At 41.6% G+C, this 25888-nt stretch overlaps 1 protein-coding gene across 1 annotated transcript in view; it reads right to left on the minus strand.

Annotated features, from left to right (window-relative positions):
- Positions 1-25502, minus strand: part of LOC126263132 (aromatic-L-amino-acid decarboxylase) — a 205273-nt gene extending 179771 nt beyond the window's left edge. Inside the window, exon 1 of the mRNA XM_049960155.1 lies at positions 25364-25502. The gene's annotated coding sequence lies outside the window, so the exon portion shown is untranslated. The remainder of the gene's footprint in view (positions 1-25363) is intronic.
- Between the last annotated feature and the right edge of the window lie 386 nt (positions 25503-25888).

The raw sequence follows: 25888 nt of genomic DNA on the forward strand, positions 1-25888 counted from the left end.
CGCTGACGAAACTAATCCATGACGATGCGAGCTGTGTGAATTGCGGCCTTGGCGTCTTGGACAGCTAAAATGGTCTCTTATTCCTTGGCAGTCAAGTGATCTTGCAGAGTATGCACAGGACCCCTGGAATACCACGATATGGCTGCCCATATCTTCACCGAACCCCCGCCATATTTCAATCTCTCGGCGTAAAGTTGGAAACAGTGAGAACAATACTCATCCGGCCAAACTACTTTGTTCAATTGCTCCGTAGTCCACGTTTTATGGCTTCGGCACCACGTTTTCCTGTTAAGGGCATTTGCATCACTGATGAGTGGTTTTGGAATTCTAGCTCACCCTTTTCTTCCTTGCTTGCGGAACTTTCTTCGGGTTGTTTTGGTGCTGACGAGCTTTGCGAGGGCGACACACAGTTCTGCTGAGACTTTTTGCAGCTTCGTCCTCTTATTTTTCGTCACAGTCCTCTTCAATGATCAATGTAAAATGTAAAATTAAAAACACGTTCAGCCGTCTACATTTTGAACTCTGTTTATTTGTGCGACCAGTTGCGTGTTTTCACTACTTCAAGCCCTGTGTACACACAACAACAATAATGACAGTGTCAACTACATAACAAAGGGGCGGTGTAAAATTTAAAAGATAAACTATATGCAGCGGTAATGTGTGGTAAACATTAACAAAAACCAAACACAAGGCGTGACATCAAAAACGAGATGACAACTGCTCACTGTCAGTGGAGGATTTAAAAATTCTGCGTCCCTAGGCACACCATATTATATGCAACCCCCCTTCCCCAGTAAAAATATGTTTTAAATAATAATTATTACCCGATCACTTCACAATTGCCGTTTTGGGTTGGAGCGCGGGGAGCTGTTTCCGTACTCTTCTATTCGTTGTTCTGAAGGGCACGTCAGCGGACTAGTCGCGCTCAATCAAAGTGTAATATGGTTCCTGAACTGATCTTTGTGTACGGCAACGGATAGAACAAACTTAAAACTGCATTATGTTAACACATTCTTCTGTTCAAAGACAACAGAAACGAACACGAAAGTAATTTTTCTTTTATGGCTTAGAAATACACCAGAGCGTGTAGGAGTCAACGGATTTTTGTTATACATTCGCTTTTAATACGTTCTTCTACACCAAGCCGTTGAAAATGAAAATAAAGTTGTCTTACGATCTAAAAATTGAAGCGAACGTGACGTACGATAGAAATTAACATGTACTTTTACAGAGATGCGTCCAAAATTAAAATTAAACTGTCGTTTTCGATCTAATAACTTTAATGTGTAGCAGATACATAAAAAACAAGTTCGGTATTAATATGTGAATCTATAGGAGAGCGTAAGAGATGAAAATGAACTAACACCTACTGCAAATACAGACGAGCAAACACAGAACTGGATTTGCTATCACGTAATTTTACAGACTAGTGTGGTAAAATCAAATTTGTTTTATAATGTAATAGTTAACGTGTAATGCATTAGGGTCTGTGTAGCTAGATGCTGCATAATAAGCGTACACAATTACTTTAATCCATTTAAGGGCTGAACATTTTTGTACTGCAGCTACTGCTCTCACCATAGCTATTTCTAACGATCTTTTACGTGCTTATCGCAAAACTGAACTACGTTATTTATTAACACTTTTTCACCTGGTCGTATTCTCCGATAACGTAGATTTGCGCGATAACTATACATTTCAGCAGACGCCAAGAATACGCATCATTTGCAATTTACTACAGTATCAGAATGACTTGACTGTACAGCGCCGAGCGACCTGGGTCATTCGGGTATTGTTTAGTATTGTCGGGCGCCTTCGGTCACGTCTGCACTTAAACGAGGTTTAGTTCCGCGTTCTGCCATCAGCAGTTGTAAAATAAACTGGTAATACGTAGTTTGTAAATCCAATGAATGTGCTCTTATAAATCACATTACAATCTTAAATTTTTAAAACTAATATGAGTAAATAAACTAACTCACCAGTCAGCGAAGTTTGCATCTGGCTTTGACGGCAGAAAACTCATTGATCAAATCTTCATAGTTCAGACGGTTATCAGTTAGCAGGTCGGCTTCGATGTGAAGAATGGACAAGGCGTTCAATCTCTCCTCAGACAACGTAGAACGTGGGTACGATTTCAGTCTTAAAATCGTTCAAATATCTCTGAGCACTGTGGGACTCAACTGCTGAGGTCATTAGTCCCCTAGAACTTAGAACTAGTTAAACGTAACTAACCTAAGGACATCACACACATCCATGCCCGTGGCAGGATTCGAACCTGCGACCGTAGCAGTCACGCGGTTCCGGACTGTAGCGCCTAGAACCGCTCCTCCACAGCGGCCGGCTCAGTCTTAAGAGCCGAAAACGAGCGTTATGCTGATCAATTTATAAATGCCATACATAGAGATATTTTAAGAGCAATGTCAACATTCGGAAACGCGGACTGTAACATCTCTTTTCGTAAAAATTTACTTATTTCAACTGGTACATCACTAATCTCAGAAGATTTCACTAGGGAAGGAAGGCTCTAATTCTGTGTCATATGTCAACTTGGAGTTTTGCTGCATGTTCAGTAATATCGTCAGGTGAATTGTTCTTAAGGTTACTGAAACCTGTGAAGGAGTCCAGCAGTTTTCTATAGCTTTCCTTCTTCCTCACTGATTCGGCGTACAAGTAATGTTTCGACTCTAAATTTTTCCCTTCCAGTCAGAAAAACTTCTTCCGAGTCCGCTTCTTCGCCATCATGAAGTTTGCGTTTTCGTGATCTTTTATAGATGCATTCATAGTCTATATCAGTCACAATCTTCATGGATTTAGTTTCATAATAGTCGAACATGCCGTGAATAGATTCAATAAATCCTACAAGTAATTCATATAATTCATGCACTATTTTAGTACCAATATTTACACTTTGCAATTTCATATTTACACTATTAAATCTCTGGAGTATGTCCTTACAAACTGTCATCATGAATACTGTTTCTAATCTGCTGAGTTGATTCAGTAAAGCTGAAGCCTCATTTCGCACTAGTGATGTTACAAACTTATTATTAGCAATATGTGTGCGGGCATTGATAATGCCCTTCCAGTTTTCATACAGACTTACACACACTTCCTCTCTTGCTGAACAACATGTTTTTGATTGCCTTTTTACAGTTTTGCTTCCTGTCTTCATGAAAGAAGTTTATCGCAGCACTGTGTAGAAGCAGAGAAAAAATTATGAAGGTTTTGCACTACAATGAAAAATGAACATGCTTCCCCCCCAACAGGTTGCAGCACTAGTGCCGAATAAATTCAAAGACTGTGCTGCACGAGGCACATAATGAGCTTTCAGATTTCGTTCTTTAATGCGTGCCAGCAAATTAGTGTAGGTCCCTGACATATTGCTTGCGTTGTCATATGACTGGCTTCAGTCAGTAATATCAATGGAATTTGTAAACAGGAGTTTTAGTACGGCCTCAGCGAAGTTTTTGGACTTGTGGCCCGGATTTGGTAAAAAACAGAAGAAAACGTTCATCAGGTTCACCATTCTCGTTCACATATCTTAATATGAAAGATAATTGATCAACATGTGAAATGTCCGCGGTAGAAACTACTATTATAGACAAATGTTTGGCCTGTTTTATTTCGCTTATAATAATTCTTTTTATTCATTCAGAAAGAAGTTCTATAATTTCATCACCAGTTGTTGAAGAAAGATACCTTATGTCCCTGTCCTGGATTTCCACATCGTTCGATGTGCGTTGCGAGAAAAGGATCAAACTCGGCTATAAGTTCAAGAGTCATCATAAATTGACAAATGTAATGAATGGATTCTTTCAACGTGTCCACGTAGGGGAAGTCCACGACTTGTTAGCTTCTTCACTACTGCAAACACCCTTTACAACACACTGCACCAGTACATTTTTCTGTCTCAACATACGACTCGAAATGGTCATCTGTTGTTCCAAGTGACTTTTTGTTCAGAGTGATAACTCAGAATGTGTGTTCAAGTGAATTCTCATGACGAGATAAAATATTAGAAATATTTTTTTTTCCAGTCTGCAATGCCATTATTAACAATCGCGGCCTTACCTCCGAACAATTTACATGGTGCACAAAAAACAGCACCGGTGTTACAGGAGTATACTAGAAAATCACGCAAAGTTGATTCACCAGTTAAAAGTTTACGGTAAAATACATCTTTGTTCAAATATCTGTGTTATCGCCATCTTCTTGAATTAGAAAAATCACCGGTAGAATTTTGATTAATGCCACCTTGTAAGAGAATGTCGATTGTTGATTCATTGACACACCATTCTGCACGATCACTAACGAGGCTATTTCTTTTTGTAATTTCTGACTCGACGCTTAGCTTTTCGTGAAACTCGAAATCAGAAACAATTTGATTTTCTTCATTTTTAACTTTTGTTTCGTCTGTATTTACTTCTTTTACAACAGCTGCAGTGACAGAAATATCATCCGTACTACTTGAAGTCGAACCAGCAACATTTACTGTTAAAAATTTATCTGCTCTGGCAAGCGTTTTTAGAACATTGGCTTCTCGTTCTCGCCTTTCCTTCGATAATTTCCGAAATGCCACCCCACTTAATTCTGCGCGTTTGCTTTTTCCACTGTTATTCATGTTAATGCACTTAAAAAATTGTCAAGCAACAGTCAAAACAAAATAAAAGTGTAGAAGGAAAGAAAGGGAGACTATATCCAGTTGCAATCGTACTATACCGCACATGAGCACAAAGCTTTTTACTTTAAACACGGCACACGAGCACAAAGATTTTTCCTTTAGACACCGAGCGATGAACTGACAAAGTTGGATTACTCGACGTAACTGTGCTATGAAAGAACGACAATGCAGAATAATTTAATTTCATTGTCGCCTGTTTCTCTGTTGTCAGTGGACAGTAGCAGCACACCTGCCTCCTGGAATTCGTCTCGTAAAGAAAACAGGACAGTCCGTTTTTTGGCTTCTGTTTCCCATGTCGCCGGAATTTTGGATGGGACGCAAATATGCTCTGAATATTCTTGACACTGTCTTTCTAATTTAGAAAGCAAATAATTTTTGCAATTTCTTGCAGTGAGGTGTGCTAGATCGACTCTTATCCCACTGATCTTTACAACATTTTAGCGGTTTCTGTGGGCAGAGAAGACAGACTACAAAGTTTAAGTAGTCTTGTTGGCAGTTGATGTAGTGTGTTGTGTTTCAGGCTGCAGCACAATAAATGGGACAAACGAAAGTTAGTTTCTTCTTTTTTCGCCAAAAAAAGTAACTAAGTAAATAAATAAAATTTTTAAGCTATGGTGAAGTGTATTTCATACATTATTCGGTATTCTGCTTATGTTATTTTCGTATAAAGATATGTTTAAAAATGTAAAACATTCCGAGTATCAACATTTTTTGTTAAACGGGTGCCGTGAAATCAAATCTCAGATATTGAAGACCACATAGCTTTCAGATTAATTACAGTAATGGAGGGTTGACTTTTGCTTCCCCGTAATTTCTACAAGAAATTTAAGTAGAGTCGGGTTTTACATACTGACGCCCACACATGTTACAGTATTTAAGAAACTGCTGAATAGTTCATCACAGCTTTTCATGGGTCCCGGTATTTTCATTGGGAAAATAAGGTAGGGTTAAGTAGAAGCCGGCAACATTCTCGGAATAATAACGTTTCAAACATTGTATTGTAGATTACCGTCCTGACAGCTTACTTCAAAATATTTTGAACAGTCATGACGGTAATACCAGACAGAAACCGAATGTTAAATTTCCATTCAGTCACCAGGTAAACTACGTATATTTCCAAACTTGTCGCCGGCCGCGGTGGTCTAGCGGTTCTGGCGCAGCAGTCCGGAACCGCGGGACTGCTACGGTCGCAGGTTCGAATCCTGCCTCGGGCATGGGTGTGTGTGATGTCCTTAGGTTAGTTAGGTTTAAGTAGTTCTAAGTTCTAGGGGACTTATGACCTAAGATGTTGAGTCCCATAGTGCTCAGAGCCATTTGAACCATCCAAACTTGTATTGTCAAATTTCGTTCTTAAGGCTTACTTAAACTAGCAAGTTGTTTAACAATATCAATTTTTTTTCGTTTATAAGCGCAGTTATTTTAAAACTTAAAAGTTAAAATGAGTACAGAGCAAAAAATGCCACCCCCCTGAAGGTACTGCCCCTAGGCCCGTGCCTAGTGGGCCTATATGTAAACCCGCCACTGCTCACTGTACAAACTCAGGAACAAAATATACATATGCCATACAACAGCTATGAGAACTTAATAATCGGAAGTCCAGATTACATGACTTTTTGTGTTAAACATCCGAAGTCTCTGAGCGATCTTGCACAAAACCTGACTTACAGAAACTCTTCAATGACCGTGGAAGACAATCATACGACACACACTTTCGTCGGCGTTGTGACTTAGCGGATGATTATTTTCCGGAACTATCTGCGGCATAGATCTTCGATATGGTGCGCCTTGAAACACCAAACAATTCGGCTACCTCGGTTAGGGAAGCACTCACCAACAGTTTGCGCACGTTCTAATTCACTTAGCTCCGCGATAATGCACTCAACTGGAAAGACCATGTTCCGACCATGTCTATCTCTTGCAATTATTGAGGACATTCCGCAGGCGCCGTTCGCGGACAAATACAAAAGCACGACCTGCAATCTGCGTGACTGTCAGCGTGCCATCTGCAACCAAACGATATTAATGTGAACGTTGCGTGCTACCACATCACTTTACGGCTGAACTTAATTTTTGTTTGCCAAGACGTTTCGGCCACATATTGGCAGTTTCTTACATTATGCTTTAACAGAGCTATTTACTGTTGCGTTCCTATGACTTATTGAGAAGCGGGAACACGTCTCCCTCCCTACGCACACACAGATCTTTCTAACGGACACTTGACTTCACCAACACAGCCGAATTTTTCTCTCTCCCTCCCCCCCCCCCCCCCTCTCTCTCTCTCTCTCTCTCTCTCGTACTGTGTGCGTGTGTGTGTGTGTGTGTGTGTGTGTGTGTGTGTGTGTGTGTGTGTTTTCTAGCTCAGTTGTGGAAGGTGTATGTATGTCCTGAAATTTCCATTGTTTTATCTGTTGGTTTAGTTTATCATATGTGTATCCTAACTGTTTTCCGCCGCTACTTGTTTTATTGTATTTAGTTCCTGAGTGTGTTTCGTTTGCTTATGGGTGTTCTGTTTAATCTTTGGAGCAGGTATGTGAAACTTGTTTGCTTGTGTTCAGTGGGCTTGATAGATTGTGAATGGTGGTGCTCATGGCTGTCGGTTTTGTGAATACTATGAAATCATGAGAACTAATTTTTGGTGCAACTCAGAAAACTTAATGTGCTGTCCGTTTCTGTTTCTAATGTGAAGTGAATTTATGAGTGAGGTGAGGAGAATATTCTAAAATTTCCATTTTTTTGTGTAAAAGAGTTGGTCAGTTTCGAGAAGCCATAATATTGTCTTACCAGAATCAGTGACGTAATGTCAAAATTGGCTAAACGAGAGGTTTAGCGGAATCGGTTCCAGAAGCGCACGAGATTTCCGTGATAGAAACTGTACTCAGATACTGTAAGGGGCTGGGAGGAACGATTTGAAGTGAAATGATCATATAAAATTGTTGGTAAGGCGGGTGTCAGGTTGAGATTCATTGGGAGAGTCTTAAGAAAATGTAGTCCAACACAGGAGGTGGCTTACAAAACACTAGTTCGACCTATACTTGAGTATTGCTCATCAGTGTGGGATCCGTACCAGGTCGGGTTGACGGAGGAGATAGAGAAGACCCAAAGAAGAGCGGCTCGTTTCGTTATTTGGTGTGTTAGCGTTACGGAGATGTTTAGCAAACTCAAGTGGCAGACTCTGCAAGAGAGGCGCTGTGCATCGTAGTGTAGCTTGTTGTCCATGTTTCGAGAGGGTGTGTTTCTGGATGAGGTATCGAATATATTGCTTCCCCCTACTTATACCTTCGGGGAGATCACCAATGTCAAATTAGAGATTCGAGCGCGCACGGAGGCTTTTCGGCAGTCGTTCTTCCCGCGAACCATACGCGACTGGAACAGGACAGGGAGGTAACGACAGTGGCAGTGGCCACACACCGTTGGCTGGCCTGCGAAGTATAAATCTAGATTAAGCTCTTGCGGACTCTAGAAAACAGCCACGAGGAACCTAAATCAGTATGAGCGGATGGAGAGAAATACTCTTCTGCATTCGACTGTGTACCTCTTCTTTCAGTTTTTAATAACCTATGGAAGTACAGATTCCTTCATCTTCGCTGTGGATTCCGTGCTCGGAACTGGATTTCCAAATACTGTATTACTGTCGGTTCCGTGCGGCATGGCGAAATGTTATCCCTGAAAGAACCTCTTCAACTATAATTTTCGGTATCGACTGCCTCCGGAAACAGCTTGATTTGGAAAGGAACGACGGGGAAAGCTTCCGCTACTGACGTCAGTGCTTTCAATTGAAAGCCGCTGTCAGGGGCTAACGGCGAAGTAGGTGTGACTCGCAGAACCGGTTGATGGTCATTCCCCGTCCACACACGGCGTATAGCCTACGCAAGGACGTCGCTACGTCATTCGACTGTAGTAATGACTTACGCCGTAAAAACCCGTACCAGGCGTATCACAAAAAACGAAAATCTTTTACACGCAGTTTTTAAAGAGGCTGTCAGTTATATTACATTACTTTCTTCGTTTTTTTTTCTCCCAAAGACTGCATGTTATATGGACTTTGAACGTCCTCTGCAGCCTCACTTTCGACTCTCCGTACCACAGTCTGACTACGGAGGGGAGCTCGCGCCTAGGCACACAGGAGCAGGAAATTCACAATCTCCGGTTTCGGCAGTGCGAGCCGCAGAGAGAAGCGAGCTGGCAGCATTCTGCCTAGGCTCGAATTACGAGATGCGGCCACAACACTTCGCCTACAGCTGACGCTCCGGTTCCTAATTGTTCCGCATACGCTTTAATCTTGAAGCACTACACAACTTTTCACTCCAGATGCAACTGTTAGAGCCGTGGAATTCCAAACTTCCTGTGTGCTGCGGCACGACTAAACTGCTGCAAAAGCTGACAAAGCTGAAATTAGTTTCAAATCAGCCGAGGCGCTAGTCTTAACCTTTGATTACTAAGAGGGAACATACCAGGTGTACCGGTATGAAATGAGCGTTAAGATATAAATGTGTCGCTTGGGGAACATTTGTTGGGAACGAGCCTTAATTTTTTTTTGTTTGACTGGTATGACATCTGTCAAAGATATTAAGTATACATCAAGTAATGGAACAAACAACATCATATGTTTTCATGGTGTTGTTAACGTCGAATTTTGTACCAGAAAGTGATGATTTGCGGAAAACATTAATTTTTTGTTTTCTTTGAAAAAAAGTGCTGCAGAGTCGCATCGAATGCTTGTCGCGGCGTATGGTGATCATGCTCTATCAGAAGCAACATGCAAAAGATGGTTTCAACGGTTCAGAAATAATGATTTTGATGTAAGAAATGAGGAACATGGAAGACCACCAAAAAAGTTCGAAGACGCCGAATTGCAAGCAATATTGTATGAAGATGATACTTTGAGTCAGAGGCAAATGGCAGCAATGCTAAATGTTGCACAACAAACAATTTCTGACCGTTTGAAAGCTATGGGAAACATCCAAAAGTGTGGAAAATGGATGCCACATGAAGTGAATGAAAGACAGATGGAAAACCGAAAAACCATTTGTCAAATTTTGCTTCAAAGACATGAAAGAAAATCAATTTTGCATCGAATTGCTACTGGCGATGAAAAATGGATTTATTTTAAGAATACTAAACGGGAAAAATCATTGGTTAATCCGGGACAACCATCAACATCGAATGCAAAGCCAGATCGATTCGGCAAGAAGACAATGCTCTGTGTTTGGTGGGATCAGAAAGGTGTGGTGTATCATGAGCTTCTAAAACCCGGCGAAACTGAATACTAATCGCTACAAACAAACTATCAATTTGAACTATGCATTGATTGAAAAAAGACCTGAATGGGCCAGAAGACATGGCAAAGTAATTGTTTTACACGACAATGCGCCTGCACACAAAGCAAAACTGGTTCAGGATACAATCAAAACAGTTGGCTGGGAGCTGCTACCCCACCCGCCGTTTTCACCAGACTTGGCCCCTTCCGACCACCATTTGTTTTCATCAATGGGACACGCATTGGCTGAGGAACACTTCGATTCCTACGAAGAAGTCGAAAATTGGATGTCTGATTGGTTTGCTTCAAAAGACGAACATTTCTATTGGCGTGGTGTCCACAATTGCCAGAAAGGTGGTCAAAATGTATAGAAAGCAGTGGTCGGTAATTTGAATAAAATGTTTTTACTTTTCAATTCAAAATTAGTGTTCCATTTTCACAACAACAAAAAAACGCTCATTTCATACCGGTACACCTGGTATTGTACTAAGGTCATATACGAGCTGTGGTCAAAAATAACGGAAATCTTTGTCTTACTCAAAGAGTCTATTCATCAACATCAACACTTTGTCCTCTTGAAAGTAATCCCCCTCGGATATAACACACTCGTCTCAGCGTTTGTCCCAATCATGGAAGCACTTCTGGAACTCCCTTTTCGTTATGGTGTTCAGCTCATTCAGCAATTCTGTTTGTCTCTTCAGTGGCGGCTAAACTACGTCCTTTCACGGTTCTTTCAGCCTCGGGAATAGAAAGATGTCGCAGGGGGCCACATCCGGCAAATACAGTGGCTGAGGGAACATAATGGTTTTGTTTTTTGCAAAAAAAAAAAAAAGAAAAAAAATGAACAAGCTTTGAGGTGTGAGTGGGAACACTATCGGGATACAGTATCCACTAGTGGTTTTGTTACAATTCTGGTCGTTTTCTACGGGCAAACGACGCATAACATCCAGGTGGTACCTGTATTCCTTATTGACCGTGAAGCAGGAACTCATGGTCCACTATCCTGCTGTAATCAAAGAAAACAGTGAGAAGAACCTTCACATGTTACTGAACGTGTCAACTTTTTTTTTGTCCTGGCTCTTCAGGCAGTTTCCATTGGGCCTTGGTTTCGACGTCACACCCGTATACCCATGTTTCGTCACCTGTTATAACTTTCTTTAGAAGTTCTGATTCGTTGCCGACTTCATTCAGCAATTCCTGAGCGATGTCTGTAAGTCATTGTTTCTGACCGAAATTCAACAATTTCGGAACAAAATTTGGTTATAGACCCGCCAAAAGTAACAGTCAACATTTCGAATGCGGTACTGCACTTATTCCATTTTTCAGGCAAAATTTAATGCAAATTCTTTGATCTATCTTTTTTTGAAAGCAAAAATACCCTGAGCACTTTTAGCCTTTTCAACTGACAACAATGAACTAATTATTCAAAACAGCGAAAACACAGACAGACATACATCAGGAACATGTGTACCAGCACAATAAAAAAAACTGAAAATCGGATGTATAAAAACAGCGAAATTAGAAAATTTCAGTTACTATTTGATCACACCTGACTTTTCTAAATTATTATTCGATTCTCTGGAAGAAATTTTTAAGTTGTTTGTGTATTTGTGGTTTAAGGTATTACATACATATGACGAAATTTAGATTTACATCTTTAGGCACTGATAAAAATTTGTACCAACTTGGTGCTTGTTGATTTTGTGTGTGTGTATTTATAATTCTAATATATTCATAGTGGCTCCTTTTTCTGCTAGATGTAAAATTTTTAAGTTATTCTCAATGTTTCCCACTGAATGGTTTTCTTCAGCAATATGGGCTGCAAATGCGGATTTGTTCAAGTTACCAAGTCTTAAAGCATCAATGTTCTTTGTATCTAATTTCAAAACTTCTGCCTGTCTGGCCAATGTAGAATTTTGGGCATGTATCACATTTGAGTTTGTATATTCCTGATTTACGATAGGGACTCGTGGAGATATTTACATCATGGATTACTTTTTGTTGTAATTTATTATTTGTGTAAAAGCTGATTGTCATATGTTAAGAAAACAAACACTCCAAACCGACGTTTCACGTCAGTCACATGCAACGAAAATCTGTAACGCAACCATCTGTGTGTGGCGTGTTTATACGAGGGCAGTTCAATAAGTAATGCAACACATTTTTTTTCTCGGCCAATTTTGGTTGAAAAAACCGGAAATTTCTTGTGGAATATTTTCAAACATTCCCGCTTCGTCTCGTATAGTTTCATTGACTTCCGACAGGTGGCAGCGCTGTACGGAGCTGTTAAAATGGCGTCTGTAACGGATGTGCGTTGCATACAATGGGCAGTGATCGAGTTTCTTTTGGCGGAAAACCAGGGCATCTCAGATATTCATAGGCGCTTGCAGAATGCCTACGGTGATCTGGCAGTGGACAAAAGCACGGTGAGTCGTTGGGCAAAGCGTGTGTCATCATCGCCGCAGGGTCAAGCAAGACTGTCTGATCTCCCGCGTGCGGGCCGGCCGTGCACAGCTGTGACTCCTGCAATGGCGGAGCGTGCGAACACACTCGTTCGAGATGATCGACGGATCACCATCAAACAACTCAGTGCTCAACTTGACATCTCTGTTGGTAGTGCTGTCACAATTGTTCACCAGTTGGGATATTCAAAGGTTTGTTCCCGCTGGATCCCTCGTCTAACCGAACACCATAAAGAGCAAAGGAGAACAATCTGTGCGGAATTGCTTGCTCGTCATGTGGCTGAGGGTGACAATTTCTTGTCAAAGATTGTTACAGGCGATGAAACATGGGTTCATCGCTTCGAACCTGAAACAAAACGGCAATCAATGGAGTGGCGCCACACCCACTCCCCTACCAAGAAAAAGTTTAAAGCCATACCCTCAGCTGGTAAAGTCATGGTTACAGTCTTCTGGGACGCTGAAGGGGTTATTCTGTTCGATGTCCTTCCCCATGGTCAAACGATCAACTCTGAAGTGTATTGTGCTACTCTTCAGAAATTGAAGAAACGACTTCAGCGTGTTCGTAGGCACAAAAATCAGAACGAACTTCTCCTTCTTCATGAGAACACAAGACCTCACACAAGTCTTCGCACCCGAGAGGAGCTCACAAAACTTCAGTGGACTGTTCTTCCTCATGCACCCTACAGCCCCGATCTCGCACCGTCGGATTTCCACATGTTTGGCCCAATGAAGGACGCAATCCGTGGGACGCACTACGCGGATGATGAAGTTATTGATGCAGTGCGACGTTGGCTCCGACATCGATCTGTGGAATGGTACCGTGCAGGCATACAGGCCCTAATTTCAAGGTGGCGTAAGGCCGTAGCATTGAATGGAGATTACGTTGAAAAATAGTGTTGTGTAGCTAAAAGATTGGGGAATAACCTGGTGTATTTCAATGCTGAATAAAACAACCCTTGTTTCAGAAAAAAAAAAATGTGTTGCATTACTTATTGAACTGCCCTCGTAATTATGCCTTATTTATATTATAGGCCAATTAATCTGTAAAAAACACACCACATATCATAAAGAAAGCGTGTAAACCGTCTGAAGATGAATCACACCGATTCCAAACCGGTAACGGTACCCTTTGAATAAACGAACTGAAAGTACATTTGTGGTTGGTTGCTGTCCTAACACCATCAACATTTGTCTTCAAACAACAGCCACGGTCTCCATCATGACATCATATAACAAAATTGCATGCAAGAAATAGTCTACTGTTAGCTAGTCCGAAGTTCCTAGAGGCCGACTGTCAACACATTTAGGACCTCTATTTTATGACTTGCGTTCACGTAAAAGATATATAGGCCTACATGAGTGGCTTAGTTTTCTTCACGATTGGCTTGTATATCACCTAAGAAAAGCTATAGCGTAAGCTGTATTCACTACAGGATTTTTTGTGCACGGAATGAACAAGTCTTCTGAAGAGAGAAGACGTTGACCACATTTCATGCTGGAATTCAAAAACGCTATGCCAATTGTCGGATATAGATAGCTACATACAGAGAAACCTCTGTACAGCCTACGTGGAATTCGGTGGCGGTTTCTCCGTACGCTACAACTCAATTTTCCACTTCGTGGATAGACAACTATGGCTTGGGTTGATTTGGTGAAGGACACCAAACATCGGGGTCATCGGTCTCATCAGATTGGTGAAGTAAGTCTGGCGTGCCCTTTCAAAGGAATCATCCTGGCATTTGCCTGAACCGATTTAAGGAACTCACGGAGAACCTAAATCAGGGTGGCCGGACGCGGGATTGAACAGTCGTCCTCCGGAACGTGAGTCCAGTGTGCTAACCACTGGACCACCTCGCTCGGTCCGACAACTATGCTCGTAATTGCTATTTCTTATACTCGTTTGAATCATGACATCCTGCACGTAAATGAACACACAACGAAAAAATGCTTAATTTCTATTTTTGTGATTGACCTACCGTAATCAACATTCAAGTGATTAAAATAAATATTACGCCCGCGCGCGGGTCGGGGAATTCGAGATATTGTAATGATTACTTTTATGAGAGGTACAACACTACATCGAACGTACATCGGGTCGATGAAAGCAACTCCACAAATAATCATCTCCTGATTCGCACAAAAGATACTGGGACAATTCTCAAAATTATCTCATTTTACGTTGAAGACTATCTGGATAAAATAACCTGCTAAACATATCATCTATGCTGAGTAGGCAGATGATGTTAACAAAGAACCGCATTTTTTAATTTTTCATTTCCTCCTCTTTACGGGAAGATTAAGGAAACATTCGATGATATACAGAGTTTCAGTGATGCGCGAGGTAGCTGATACTACTTCTTCTTCTTCTTCTTCTTCTTCTTAACAGGGCGGTTTTACGGTTTTTGGTCAAATATTTGAGCAATAAAAAAACACTTCAGAGGAACATCACACTGGATTTTTTTCCGAGTTTTCGTGGACAAATGAAGAGTGGGAAACAGACAAATGGGGTATTAAACTGACCAGCGTGATGTCTAGTTTTCCGATCTTTCACTGACGGCTGCTCCTGTTGGCAATGTAAATGAAGTGCCGAAAATCATGAACGCAGAGCATAAAATGTAACTTCCCGCTTTCTCTCGATCTGTATAATCGCAGAATACCGATCACTATTTCAGTATATTACATTTTACGCTTTGTGTTTAGTTGAAAAACAAAACAAATTTGAAAAAAGTCAAATGTTTTGTGAAATGATTTTCTAGAAGAAAGAAATAAAAAATTAGGGGAGCAATCTGATCCGGTTTGATTGCTGCTCGAAATCCTGTACAACAAATGAGGTATCTCTCTCTGCGTGTCCGATACGTACCCGCTTCAAAGCCAGTATCATGTCGAGTCCAATACCAAGTCTTTCCCAAATACATATTTTCAGCAATCTGATGCCGCTTTCAGTGCTGCTCGAAATCATGTACAACAAATGAGGTATCTCTCTCTGCGTGTCCGATACGTACCCGCTTCAAAGTCAGTTGTCATGTCGAGTCCAATACCAAGTCTTTCCGAAATACATATTTTCTTCTTGCATTTGACGTCTCTTTTTATTTCAAGTTGTAGCCCTTTCAGATTTAATAATGCTATATTTGGAATTGTTTGTAAATATTGTTGTAACAATATTTTAAAGCTGTACAATAATGAGGAATCGCGAAATTGTCCTGGTAAAAAAAAATGTTCAGTGCACTTTGATTTCGAAAAAGTGACTGTTCGACAAATCTGGATGCACTGTTGTAATGTACATCAAAAACCATAGAACTTATAAAAGCTTTTTTCTACCTGTTCGCCTTCGTCACTAACGTATGACCATCTCAGCTACCGTATACGGGCGCGTCAAATGTTTCTCTAATCTGTATTATTTCTTACTTTTAGGCAAGTCATTTCACAAAAAAATTGGCCGTTTCTTTGTTTCTTTTTAATTGACATTCTGTATCTGCACCCATGCTCTGCAATCGGCGGAGAAGTGCATGGAAGAAGATACCTCCTATTAGAGCTTTATCCCTGTTCCAGTGACGCATGGAGCGTAGGGAGAATCTCGCTGCTGTGTGCGTTGTAATTAGTCTAATCTTCTTCCTGTGAACGCTACGGGAGCGATACAGACTGGGTTGTATGTTCCCAGATTCATCACTTACAGCTGGCTCTTGAAACTTTGCAAGCAGGCTATCTCGGGATACATTGCGCCCATGTTCAAGCGCCTGCCAGTTCAGTTTCTTCAGCAGCTCTCTGACGTTCTCCCAGGAGACAAACGAAACTGACCATTCGTGCTAGACTTCTCTGTATACGTTCGATACAGATCCTAGACACGAGCAGCATTCTAGGATGTGTCGCCCGAGTGTTTTGTAAGCAATCTGCGTTGCAGATACAGCATTTCCCTAGTACTCTACCAATGAACCCAAGTTCCCACCTACTTTACCCACACTCACGACTGAGCCTATGCGATCATTGTTACCCTCGGATATTTGTACTCCTATGAATTCATCGATTCCACTCGTGATTCTTTGACTTTGCAGTCCTAGGATATTACGAGTTTTCGTTTTGTGAACAGTACACCTTCACATTTCTGACCATTTAATGTAAGCTTACAACATCTGCACAGCTTTGAAATCTTATCAAGATCCGAATGAATATTTGTGCAATTTTTTTCAGACTATATGTCATAGATAATCACAACATCCACGAAAGGTCCGTTGAAGTATTAACTTTTTTTCAATGACTCTTGTATATTTTACCTTAAAATGGGTCCTGCTCTCGCAAAGCGTCGTGTTATTTGTGAGGTTCATTACTGATTGTAAGTGGTTGAGTCAAATTTTTGAATTTGCTAATATTGTACAATCGAGACGTCGCCTCCATCTCAAATGGAAAATTGTAAACTTCCTACACGAAATCTGAAAACTTAACTCTCGCAATCTATGTGGACCACGACTTCCGGCTTAAGATAATCACAATTGACAAGCTGCTCCTTGTCCCTCTGGGCGCTATCGTCGCTAAACCCTCCATGATATCAGGAACGGATACCTGAAGTACATGTTACATTGAAACGCAGATAAATTGCGTAACATTTTTCTTGATTGGCTCTTACCTCTGTCCATTCGGCTTTCCCTTCTAGATCACATTTGTTTTTGACGCATGAGGCCACAATTGCACCTCTCTTTAATGGTTATTTACATCCAAACCTTTAAGAAATCTTACTGACATCAGTACTTGAATTAGCAAGTTAGTCGGTTGTAATATGGGGTAACGACAAAAAATGTGTCCCTTGCCTTTGAGTGGAGCAGTCTCTCTCGCCATTAGGCGACTCTGTTCATTTGAGTTCTTGCTATCAATCACTTTGTACAAATATCCTCACACACTCTTACGATAAAAAAGAAAACTTATTGGTGAACGCTGCGGTGTTGGCGGAACACACACACACACACACACACACACACACACACACACACACAGTCTTACGGCCGGCTGTTTCAAGGAAAACGAGTTACAGTCGACATTCTCCCTTCTCTAAGGCATGTAGAGCGCAAGCTGACGATTGTAATGGCATGTGCAGTGTGCTTTGCATTGTGTGTTGATCTATTACGTACCTTAAAGGTCTTGAACCGAAAATAATGTACACTTTCGTAATATATGCGGAACAGGATTTCTCCAAAGATACAAGGACAGATCAATAACTAAAGATGAAATTTTCTGCACTATAAGTTGACAGTGGCTTGCCTTTACCTCTCTGTTCTCGTAAGATACCTGTGTTGGTTCAGTGAATAACTTTATTCATAGTATCAAATTTCCATTGTCCGCATGCGCCAAGTAAGAATGTGGAGTGTGATCGTTTCCCGCATTTTGAAGCGACTACAGATGTAGGTATTATCTGCAGAATGCAGCTGCAGATTGATGGCTGTTTCAGTGAACCGAAGATTTTCGAGTGCATAGATCGCTTTAAAAGCGGGCGTTTATCTGTAGGCGACGGAGAACATCAGGGTAGGCCATTCATTCGAAAACGGACTGGAAAGTCGAGACAGCTGACCGTCCGGTTCGCGACGACCGTTGCGCGAGAACTGATGATACTGCGGAAGAGTTGTACGATAGTCACGGTTCAAAACTTGCAATCGTCAACGAACCTTTAAATTATCACCAATTTTCTGCTCGTTGGATACCACTTCAACTGACAAACACAAACAGGAGCTTTTGGAGATGTCGAAATCACATTTAAGGGGAGGCCGACTTGGCGCAGGAGAGGCACCACAGGACATTTTAATTTCCACTGTCTATACATTTACAAATAAATTCATAAAATTTTGTCAGCATGACCAGGAAGGATTCAGGATTCACACTTAGAGCAGTGGAAGTTCAAAAACATAACAAAAATTTTTTTTAGATGTCTAAGAATCTCTTACTTATAAAGAAAGGTGTACCTACAGGAACAAATGCAGTCAATATTAAGTGAAAAAATGATTAAATTTCACATGTAAAAAATATTATTTTGCTATGTTTTTGAACTTCCATTGCTGTGAGTGTGAGTACTGAATCCTTCCTGCTGATGCTGACAAAGTTTTATGAATTTATTTGTAAAAGTATAGACAGTGGAAATTAAAATGCCCTGTGGGGTCTCTCCTGCTCCAAGTCGGCCCGTTTGACGTCCTACACCCCCGCCCCCTTAAGGCGGTTTGAAGGGAAGGAGAGGACTTCGTCGCACAGTAACTGTTGTTAAGATGTGGGTCCATCATAACGAATTACATCGTATGCTGCAGAGGATGGTGTGGAAATATCCATCTTCACCAACAGCAAAAATGTTCGAAAGCAAGCTCCTGTAGCCAAGATGACAGTGTTTTGGGATATGAAAGGTATACCGCTAATCCTTTACACCCTAGAGGCCATACATGGAATGATAGCAGCTGTGAGCTAGTGCGAGATCCGAAACCCAAAATGAAAAGGAGGAGGAGAGGGAAGCTTTCAAAAGGTGGGATTTACTTCAAGATAATCACCGCTATCACGCAAGTGGGGAAAGAAACCCTGTACTCAGAATCCTGCTTCTGAGCTGCTGGAACACCCACCCTACAGTCCCGACCTAGCTCCAGGTAATGTTCACGTTTTCGGTACGATGATATAGGAGCAGCTGCCGGAGTCCAAGTTTTCGTCAGATGACCAGATTGTGGAGGCAGCGTAAGATTGGTAGCGGTGGTGCTTTTTCCCAAGAATAATAATAATAATAATAATAATAATAATAATAATAATAATAATAAACACGTATATTTTAAATTTCCTTTGCTTTCTAATCTGACCTTGTAATAACGTCGTCTTTCAAGTTTGTTAAGAGTTGAATATGCCATCAACAACTAAGTTCATCAGATGGGTGGGTGGGGGGGCATCATTACAGTTGGACCACTAAGATGAGCCCATAAATTCCTAAACTTGATTTGACTTCAGGAAACGTTGGGAAATAAGTGTGGAACACTGTGCTGGAGAGTGTACAACGCAGAGTAACTTCATAACAGTTTAAAACGGTTCCCGACACGGACTTTGAAGTCGGACCTTGATCCAATGTATTCAACGCTCTTTCCAAGCGAGTCATTCGAAAGCACTTAAATCTGACTCACGGCTTCATTCCACCAATGTCTGGCTGTTTCTGTTTCAGATTCCACGGAAGTTCTCAAGCATACCTCTCTGTACTAACTTTCCTGGGAGAAATTGTATCGCAGAGTGCGCTATAGCTGCAGTCTCTGTGTTGTGTGCGAAACAGAACTTTTACTCAAATGACTTTGTATAACGTTCATTGTAATGAAACTTCGTGACAGAACTGTGTCACATGGGGAAACAAACCCTTGGATCGGAAGACGAAGCCGAAACTTTCCCTAGGCAATGCAAATAAAGTACGAATTCTAGTCTCGGCCTGACACACAGTTTTAATCCGTTAGGAAGTTTTCGTGGAAATCTGTGTCAGTAGTATCTTCAACAAATGTTCAGACTTGGTTTTCTGCTACAACCCTCTCCATGGCAAATGGACTTTAGATGTGGGGGGGTAATTAATCCCGGTAGTGCTAAAACCAATATCTTTCTTCTATCCGAAGCCAAATGTACACGATGAGACGCTCTAAGATGTAGCACACATTTCTTATGGTATTACTAGGTAACGTGAAAGTTTATTCTGTTTTAAAATTTTTTTCGTGAGTATTCAATGATACTGGTTGGTATAAAAAGTCGCCACACAGCACTTCACCCTGTGCGGCAGATTCAGTTCGTTGACCATTCCCCTGTGATCTTTTCCTTATGCTCAGTCACAAGCTCCGAACACTGTCGACAACGAATGGTCTTTTTAAACAACTCAAGGGGTGGAAGCTACCAGTTTCGGTATTTGTTGCCTTCCTCAAGATGTGACGTATTTTACGTTTGCCTAGTATGACAAACCATTACATCAGTATTATTTGCAGATGAAAATTTTTTTATGTAGTGGTGTAGGATATTTCAACACCTTTGCAAAGACTGACGCTTGCTACATTACAACAACATGGATATCTTCTAACTGCACTACATACGTTGTATGATCTCAGCAAAAGGGTAGGTATTCAGCAACCTGCTTTCTCATTCGGTCATACTTTGTTCCTTTATCCCGAATTTTCAACCTTTTCACTGACGAAACTGCGTCCTAAACCTTCGAAGTATTTCTCCAGTGTAGTTTTCATAATCGAGTTCCAACTCACGTTACGATTATATTAGTGGAAAAGTTCTTTGCAGCAATTCTCTTTACATACGTGACTGAAAAATGTCAGCCCTTCCTTTACCCCGGTTTTACGAGTAAAAGTAGAACAGAGTTGAAGAAAAAAATCTATGTTCTAACGAAAGTTCTTCAGCATTAAAGCTTCAACCGGTAACCGAAGTCCTCTTCACTATGGAGAATGCGGATCTCGACCGGTTCTCCAAACCCCTGCAGAATCGTGTATAACGCTCACTGCCGCTCTAGAGCTTTTAGAAGTTCCGCCTCTAATGGCATCGTTATTGATGACCCTGAAACACAAACCTACAAGCCATTGTTTTCAGGGATAATCCAAAATTGTATCTCCTTCGTCGTTTAATGAATTTCTGTTTTTTTAAGTCGGTCACAAGCACGTCACATATTTAGGGGTAACAACATCAAGTGATATGAAATTGGAGGATCATGTAAAATCAGTATCATGGAAGGCTGATAGAAGAGTTATGTGAACTCTCAATTCATCGGTAAAAGAGAGGGGGTGAGATATAGACAGATAGACAGATACGACCCCTGTTTTACAGCATATTTTAAGCTTTCGGGTACATCAAGTAAATATCGCTGTCGAACTGAACTGAAATGTATAAAACAATGAAAAATATTAGTTAATTGGAATTTGAACAGAGGATTTCTGTCGTCAAGCGTGACTGCCCTTAACCACCGTACCTTGGTCACACTTTGGGCAAGATATTGCATAAATATGCTGTTCTGACTGGTGTGGTATAAGTTCACTATCTAATTTTCCCGTTAGATTGTGAAAAAGACAATCACTGCCGTTTAATGATGGGCGGGAACAGCCGGTTAACAAAAGAGCTATGGGAGACGTCAATAAAATCCAAGCATTCTGTGTTCTTTTATAAATCCCAATAAATATGTGTAGGAGGAGCAATATAAATAATTGTTAGTTTTTGTCTCCACTTGATACTCAAAGCTCCACTTCAACCTGATCAGATCTTGCCATTGTTATCCGTGCGCTCGAGCGTTTTGATTAATTCGTAAGGAATCTTCGACAGACTCTTCCTGCCGTAATATTGTCGGGAAATGAACTATTCTCAAAACCAGCCTAGCTGCCCTTTCAATACTGCAGGAAATTTAGAACCTAAACTTTAATTAACCTCTCCTCCCATCCCTCGAGTGCCTCCAGACCACCAAATACTTTGTTACCAAGTATTTTGCCTTGGCTGCTGACAAAACCATGACACTCCTCAGGTTGACTATATTCACCTGCCAAACCAACACTTCATTATACGTAACAGACATCTTTGCAATAACACACTAGCACAATATCCAACTCCTTCGTCATTCAACTCTATACAGAGGTATCGCCCTCTGCACACAACTATTAGAAACTTCAACCATCCACAACTATTGGAAGCTGGGCATAACTAGGAGCAGCAGCAGCAGGAACAACAACAGCAGTAACATATCCCTCAAAAGAATCACGTAAGTACACATCTTCACATTAGCATCGCTAACGGCAAGAAAAGCAATAATGAGAATCTCTTCTGATGCAATAGGCAACGACAGTATCGGTATAACCATGATTAAGAATGTTGCCGATATCTTAGTGCCTGTCTTAACTGACATATTTAATTTTTCCCTCGTGAACGGAATATATCCCACTGCATGGAAAAGAAGCCTAATTCGACCCATCCCTAAGATCGAAAACCCGCAACTGCCTAGTGATTACCGCCCAATTAGCATACTGCCTGCTGTTTCCAAAGCACTTGAATATATTGTTCATGACCAAATCACTGAACACTTGCATGAATTCAGCCTATATGACAAATTTCAATCGGGTTTCCGTAAACATCACAGCACAAACACTGCTCTAATTAAAGTAACCGATGACCTGAAATATGCCATCGACAATCGAAAGGCAACAATATTGACGCTACTGGACTTCAGCAAAGCTTTTGACACTGTTAACTTTGACATATTGCTCAGAAAAATGCAACAGCTTAATTTCTCTGATAGTGCAATGAGATGGTTTGAAAGCTACTTAAAAGACAGACAGCAATGTGTTGTCTGCGTAAATGAAAAATTTTCCTGGAAACATGTTTCCTCGGGAGTGCCACAAGGATCAGTCTTAGGACCACTTTTGTTTTCGTTATATGTCAATGGTATTTCGTCGGTTCTGTCCTCCTGTAAATATCATTTCTATGCCGACGACCTCCAGCTCTACCTAAGCGTCAGACCTGAAGATGTAAACACTGCTATCGCTCAGATGAATGATGATCTGTCTTCAGTAGTGACATGGGCGAAAAACCTGGGGCTTAAATTAAATGCAAAAAAGACGCAAGTAATCATAATAGCCCATCAGAAATTAATAAGTTCAGATTTCCGCGAACGGCTACCTCCTATTCTGCTCGACGGTACTCCAATACCATATCAGAAAACAGTGAAGAATTTGGGTGTAACTTTGGATGAGCATCTCAACTGGGCGGAGAATACAGTCGCAGTGTGCCGAAAGACGTCTGCTTGTCTCTATGCTCTCAAAAAGTTTCGGAACATATTTCCACAGGACTTGAAACGCCAGCTCGTGCAAGCACTCGTTCTACCGAACCTCCACTATTGTGATGTGATTCAACAAGGCATGAGTAGTGAAAACAAAAGACGGCTAGAGCTAACCATGAATGCCTGTGTGCGTTACACCTGCAACATTCGCCGATACGATCATGTTAGTGCTTCATACTCCGAGCTAGGGTGGCTGCGGCCGGACAAATTGCGTGACTACCACACTCTATGTCTACTCCACCGACTCCTCGTCGCGCAAGCACCCCAGTACCTTGCTTCAGAGATTAAAAACCTGTCATGTCATCATAATCGAAACACGAGGTCACTCTTATTTGGTATCCTAACTGTGCCCACTCACAAAACAAAAACTTTTGCAAACTCCTCAGTTGCCGCTGTCCGCCTCTGGAACAAACTGCCCCTTACCTTGCGCAAAATTCAATCTCCTGCTGCTTTTAAGAAGAAGTTGAAGCATTTCCTACTATCATCCTCATAAAGTTCTCCACAAAATTAATGTACAAGGGCAATCCCCTCATCTGTCAAACAGCAAAGCTAGCGTCTCCTATCTTGCTCCTGAGATGCCTTCCTCTTCATCTATCTCTATTAGCCACGCAATATTCTTTTCCTTTATATTTCCTTAATTATGTTTCATCATGTCTCTTTATTCTTCTCCTCCCTTCACCATGAGTCTCCCTCCTACTCCCTGCTGCCAGCACTCCTACCTCAAATCTGTCTGTTCAATAATGTCTAATTATAACAGTACTTGTGATCTAAGAATATAAACTCTATATGTATGTATTTTTCCAGGTGTACCTTTCAAATTGTTTATTTCACTTTTTGTACTAGATGTAGTTTAACATGCCTACTAAAACATATGAATGTAAAATAAGTAGAATGCCTGGTTAGATGTAAGAGAGGGCCTGATGGCCCTAATCTTGCCAGGTTAAATAAATCAATAAATAAAATAAATAAAATAAATGACGACGTCTGACACTAAAAATTCTTCTGTTGCAGATTGTGATCCTTGACTATCTCAGTCGTGGAGTATATCTGCCTTTATACAGATGAAGAGCAGATACTCAACTACCTTCACCCCAGCCCAGCAACGAAACATCGCAGTCAAAGGTAAGACTACAGTTTATTCGGTAGTTTCTCTGCCTGAGAATTGGTCTTTGCTACCTTAAGCGAAATTTCGTATTAAGTGTCTTTTTTCTTTTCTTTAAGTATGTGACGATTCAGGTTTTCTAGAACTTCCCACTCCATCCTAAATGTACTACGAACTTAAACCATCGGCGCTGATTTTCTGTATATATCTCCAGTTTCAATTAAAACAGATCGCACAGTCTTTGGTAGACAGACCGATTGCCTTTGAACACATCTCTTCCGTATACGAACTGCGTCTCCCACTGTCTTACTAATGACTCTAAATATGTCATTTGCGTTACCTGTGTTTGAAGCCATGAGATTATTGTATTCCAGTATTTTCTCTCTCACACACTCACACTCACAGAGATATCACTATTACTCTCTCTCATTTTTACATACGCAATCATTTCCGATCACAAAGAATGTAAAATTATCAAGTATGCCAATGTCCAAGTGTGCTATGTGCTATTAAAATCCCGACTGAACTATAGAATAAAGGCTCACGACAGAATGTGTGTGTGCGTTTGTGTGTGGGGCTGATCACTTCCAGACAACTGGAATGCGTCGTCTACGCTGACAACACATTAAAACCTTTGTAATAATTAAACCATGTCACACAAGCTTAAAACTCTTACCCCATTAGTCTCGACGTACGCAGAAACAGAGTACACATCAGCAGGTAAACTAACCTCTGCCCTCCTTGTTGGAAATAAAATATATTCAGTTAAAAAGTGGCGTACTGATATGCGGATACACTGTTATTGTGATTTGGCGCTACTAGGACAGTTCAGACGAATAAAAGATGAGCGAGTATCTCACTAAACGTTTATAAAGGACTAAACGTTTATAAAGGACTTAGATACGAAACATGTAGCGGTGAGCGTCTGTGTGTGTTGCAGGCCGCTGCGCACGTGCCAAGCTGATGTTTCGCCGCGTACACTCGGCGTCGCCCGCCTAGTGTGCTGGCACGCTGTGGACGCGGGTCATTAGCGGCTGTCTGAGGCGGTTGCGCTGTTGGCCCAGTGACTCACCTGTTGCGGGTTGCTGTAGCTGGCAGTACAGTGGTGTCCGAGCGGAGGCGTGCGGCGAACTGGCGTGGTGGAGGCTGGCTGGCGAGCGCGCGCGCCGTCGTGTGGTGTGACGTGCCGGGGCTGTCGTGCGCTGCCTAGCTGGCTGGCCGGGCGGTGGGGGCCTTGCCCCGCTGCTGTAGCTTTTATAAGGGCTGTCCCGGCGCGGCCCGGGTGGGGGTATCGATCCGGCCCGCACTCACCTTGCTACAACTGCGCTCGCAATCACTGCCACCGCTCCCGCCACCCCTCCCCGCCGACCCTTCCCTACTCCTCCCCCTCCCCAAACCTCCCTCAGGACGCCAATTACTTGCAGCCTCCGCCATAGCCACCTGCTCTCTTTCTGTCGCTTCGCTTCCCTCTTTTCTTTCTCGGAGTTCTCCGACTTTGCTTCAGTTCCGCCTCCTCGTCAGCTTCAAGAGATCCGTAAATCTGGCGAGCTTCCACGAGTTAAGTGCGCCTGCCGAGCGGACCCTTGTGCTAAACGGA

This window comes from Schistocerca nitens, chromosome 6 (assembly GCF_023898315.1).
Source record: "Schistocerca nitens isolate TAMUIC-IGC-003100 chromosome 6, iqSchNite1.1, whole genome shotgun sequence".
Taxonomy (NCBI): domain Eukaryota; kingdom Metazoa; phylum Arthropoda; class Insecta; order Orthoptera; family Acrididae; genus Schistocerca; species Schistocerca nitens.